The sequence below is a fragment of the Spodoptera frugiperda genome, chromosome 1 (genome assembly GCF_023101765.2).
Source record: "Spodoptera frugiperda isolate SF20-4 chromosome 1, AGI-APGP_CSIRO_Sfru_2.0, whole genome shotgun sequence".
NCBI lineage: Eukaryota > Metazoa > Arthropoda > Insecta > Lepidoptera > Noctuidae > Spodoptera > Spodoptera frugiperda.
In genome coordinates this window covers 10,725,144-10,730,640 of record NC_064212.1, presented here as the reverse complement: position 1 = coordinate 10,730,640, position 5,497 = coordinate 10,725,144, and positions in this window count along the sequence as shown.

Here is a 5,497-nt window from a genome sequence, read left to right as displayed (position 1 = left end):
ATATTTCAATATAAATATTAAGGCAATTTCCAAAAATGGGATATCTAGCCCAGTTTTACCCTACAAACATTAAGTAAAACATAATTAAGTACCCTAGATTAAGTTGAAATGTAAATTAAACAAAAAATGGAAGATGCCAAATATAAACGTAGATCTGTAAATAATATATTTTTAAAAACTTAATTTAAAGATATTTCAATATGTGTATAAATCACAATAAGTAAGATATTCTAACTTAACAGTAAGTTAAAATAACCTAAGTATTAAGTATATGTATAAGAATTAGAATATAAAATAAGTCCTCTGTAAATTATATGAAATGAGTAATAGACCTGTTCCAAAAAATAAAGTAGATTTTATATAAAAAAAAGTAAATCTGTGAGGAGCCTAGAATTCGGTTCTTCACAAACCAAAAATAATAGTTATAAGTAAATTATAAATGTAAGTTAGCACCTCTGTGTGTTATCCAGAGTATAAGTTGAAATCTAGGGCAAATGAGGTTTATATATACTTAGATTTGATAAAAAAAAACAATAAAAAATTGTAAGGAGTCCCGAGGATGACGATTTACTGCCAATTTCAATAAGCAATTTTAATCCAAAATCTTTGGATCGATCTTCATTTCGTAACTGCCAATTTCAATAATGTCGATTCAAAACCTTTAAATCGATTTTGAATTTTAACAGAAACTCTATAGAACTAATGTCTGTCTGACTGTCACAATCGACAGTAACTGCCGATTTCAACAACCAATCTCAAACCAAAATTAATGAAGATAAAGAAATTTTAGATTAAGATCTCTGGATGCAGGATGCTTGCAACCTGCCAATCAGAAAGTCATTGGGGGAGTCCTATGTTCAGCAGTGAACATCTTATGGCTGATATGATGATGATGGAAATCAACAGTAACTCATCATACTGTGGATTTTTCACAAACCAAAAATAATAGTTATAAGTTAAACATAAGTTAGTTTAGGTAGCAAGTGATATGAGTACACTTAGCGATGGATGTTATAACTGAAGAGCAGGTTTCCATATTTACCTAAGAATTCTCTGATCTTGACAATTAGACACAAAGACAAAATATGTACTTTGATCTTGGTATAATAAAATTTGTTTAACAGTTTAAGCTATCGTCAGATATAGTAAATTAACTAATATTCGCCGTATCTGCACACGATGCTCATGATGAAGAGTCCTTATGTGACTCGAAACTAGTAGAGCTATTCTCTATTAATTTACCATAAACCATAACTTTTACTGCAGTTTAAGCGATCAAACTAAACAAACATACTTATTGAATTTTAATATTTACAACAGAAATACTAATACTTTGGAAATAATTATATTATTTCATGTTAACCAAAAAAATATACCTAAATAGCTATGAAAATAAAACGCAGTATAAACGCTAAGTGTACTCAGATTACCTGAAAAAAAAAAAACATAAAATTGTAAATGTATTTGGGTGGCCACACGGAGTCGAACTATTATTAGTATGTACATATATTAGCAACTCTGTGAGTTATCCAGAGAGTAAACTAATGTGACAAATATATTTCCAGTATGTTAATTATGTATTAAGTAGTAATAAGATATATTCTATATTTTGTAAAAAAAATATCTGTAAATCTATGGAAAATCCATAGACTGATAACTAGTTATAATTCTGTGGATTTTTTATAAACGAAAAAATATTTACATTTATACCTAGTTATAACTAAACTTAGGAGGCAAGTGACATGGGTACAGTCAGCGATATAAATAACTGACGAACATCAAGAAAACTATAAAAATGATTGTAAAAATAATACATCACATCCAATTTAAACAAGAAAATTAAATAGCAACATTAACATTTTCAATATTTTTGCACAAGTGCCAATAAGAATTTAACTTTAAAATAGATGGGTCATTGTCTATTAATTTATACATCTGCATCAAAATGTGTTTGGTAAACTACGTAAAAATCAAATAATTTACTCCAATTGGACAAATATCTGGTATTTTTAAACGTCAAACACAACAAAAAGTGTCAATCAGTTTTAATAAACAAAACACTAAAAAAAATAGATTTTGTCACATTTTTGTTGCTGATTGTACTCAGATCATTTAAAAAATAATTTTACAGCCTGTAGGTAATATGAGCGGATTTGAATGTAGACGAAAATAAATCAGTAAATTATATTATTGTCTTTATGAAAAGTAGATGTACATATTAGAGTTAGTATAAGACACAAACAATATGTAAAAATAAAACGAGATAACATGCCAATATAAAAAGTAGTGTGTATATAAAAGTGTTAGGTTAAGAGAAAGAATAATATATGAAACTTGATTTAAGATAGACTAGTAAATAGACAAGATTTCTGATACTCACTATTTTTTATATAATTTACTTTACACAGAAAAACAAAGAAATTAGCATTGATACACTACCTAGATCAAGATGAATTGCGCGTTTCTGACTTATACAGAGTGTTAGCGAAACGCTCCGAACGCCGCAAACGGATGATGGTAAAAAACGAGATTTATTTTCAAAAAATTAAGGAATTTAATTTTTATTTTACGTAACAAAAGTTGTAATCAGCTGATCCAGGCTGATGTTGCATGAATAACACGAAAACAAAAACACTTCAGTACATATGACGTTCTTGTTTATACATGTGACGTATCGAGTAATGCAAAAAATGCAATGTATTGAGTAGAATGTATATTTGTTTTAGTTTAGAATTAAGTAGTTTAAGTATAAATAATGAAAGTCACCGTCACCGCGTCAATGTCTCAAGTAGTTATGAATAAGTATTGTATAGCTGATAATCTAGGGATCTAGTCTAGGGAAAACTATATTTTATTTTTATTAAAATAAGAAACATATGTACAGTATTTAAAAGCAATGGAAACAAAAAAAATCGGTAAAAATGTTAAGAAATAATGTCGCTACCCTTCCGAACACTCTCCAATTGTTTGAAAAATTCTAAATGTCTACTTATTTTTATTTAATTACTTGATTCCACGTGAATACTATTTTAATGATTATTGTAAGGCACTAGGAAATTCGGTATAGTTGTTTCGATTCTCAAAATTTGCATTGCGTCCAAATATAACGTTGCGTTATTTCGTCTATTAATGTGCCAAGCTATAATAGATCTATTCCCTTTGGAATACGACTTACAAATTTGTAAAAACAAGTAAAATTTTTTTAAAGATTAGAGTTGCTCATGAATTTGTAATTGTAGAATTTATTTTAAAATCATTGAAGTAGCTACAACGGTGTGCAATAAATTTAATTAACAATAACAGTGCATTGTGAAAAAATACAAACTTTTTAAAACATGCCATGGATTAAGAAATATAAAAAATATGTGTAAACTTGTAATTGTGCAATGGTTCAAAAAATACATATTTATAGGTAGGTAACATTAGACCTAAATGGCTAAGAAGAGCGTTAAAATATATAACACCTGATTCGAAATTAAATTTCACGAGCCTCAATAATTTACTTAAGGTCGATATTAATAAATAACGAATACATTATCTATATTCAGGGGCGATATCGGTACCACCTCTTCTTGGCCTATTTATTAGATCTAATGTTATCATTAACAAAATAACTTACATAAACGAATGAATATCTATTTTCTCTAAAAAGGTAGAAAAATGTAAACTATCCAACTTCATTTAGGAACTATTTCACCACTTGTAATTATGTTTCAGTTAATTTGATTTGGGGGTCACTCCATAATATGAAATAATGGATTTAATACTCCATAACATAAAATGTTTGAAACAACTTGTTTGTAACTCAAACGACAGTGGTAAAACAGGCATTTATCTTGTATTCAAAATCAAAGCATTTTATTTCAATTTGATCACTAATAAAGTTAACAAAAATATAACGAAATTACAATCGAAAGTCTTAAGTCATGAGAGCACACTTATTGCCAGGCACTATGTGCGACTTACAGGCATTATTTAACCCGGGTGTCGAACTCAGACCCTAATGCTCATTTGTGGCTACTAGTCAAACGAGGCAGTCCTTATAAAATTACGATATTAGGAATAAGCCAAAAGTGAAATGTGATTGTTATTAGACTTTTTATTTCAATAAATGTGACTGGAATTAATATAGTCGTAGTCTATACTAAATTGTAATCTCATTTACATTTTCTGAATTATTGCTCTAGTAACACTATGATCAATAAAGTAACATGACGACTAGAATGTGCTGTTTTAATTATTACCTTTATACTCTTTACAGATTCCCAAATCCGGAATTCAAACCTGAAAACCCTTTGCCGGGCAGTCGCGTTACGACCACTCTAGCTACAATAACGGTATGCACATGTAATGTATAGTATACATAGGTATATACCATACATTGACGATATATATTATGATGTCGTGGTGGCCCGGAGGTTTAAGACAACCGCTTCTCATGCGTGACGACACGGGTTCGAAACCTACCAACGGGAAGTACCAATGAGACTTTACGCGAGTTATACCTATGTACTTTCTAAGATTATTTAGACACCACTAACAAACGGTGATGGAAAACATCGTGGGGAAACCTGAGCTTATAGTTTTTAATTATAAATTTGAAATCGCCAACCCGCATTGAGCAAGCGTGGTGATTAATGCCTTCTCCGTGCGAGTAGAGGCCTTTGGTCAGCAGTGACAACTTACCTATATGCTGTTGATGTGTGTGATGTGAAACTTTATATATAGTTCTTGAAACCCTCTTATACATCTAGGTGGATGACATACAATCTTTTACTAATACATTTATTGGTACACGCAGCACGACTAAATTGAAGCTTATCCACAATTAAGTAGTAGATGTATTTAGTATTCATGCTACGAGAAATTACCAGTCCTAGTAGGTTTTTAAATAATGTTTCTTTTTTACACAATAGCCATGTAGTGGCATTCGCCAGAACTAACTTCTACTCGAGCTCTCATCGGAATAACTACTACGTGAACATTTTATAACCAAACGAAGCGGCTTGTCAAAGTTCACAGTTCTTTCAATAGATGGCGTTAGGATATTCAATTCGTTTAAAAAACTACATTATGCAGTTTGATACCAGACGAAAATATTACACAATTCTTGTCTATTAAATGTTGCAATATTTTACATAACATTTGGTATTTAAAAAAGTATATTTATACAAGTACATATTTGCGATAGCAACACTGTATTGATGTGGGCGCGATCTCATTTGCTTTAGGAAACCTAATAGCTTCAACATAATGGACGCTGGCGGCCTCATTTCAATGAACATAGATGGATTACTTAGTATTTCGATTCATTCCTTTTATACAAATGGAGCAATGGGCGTCGAAATATGAATAGCTACATTGAACTCTAGTACATAGAAGTAATATAAAGTACGACTATTGAGCTATATTTCGTAGCCAGTATTACATAAATGTGTAAGTATATAAAAGCAGTATATACTCATCACCGTGCGTAGTAACGTAGCGTAGCAAGCCG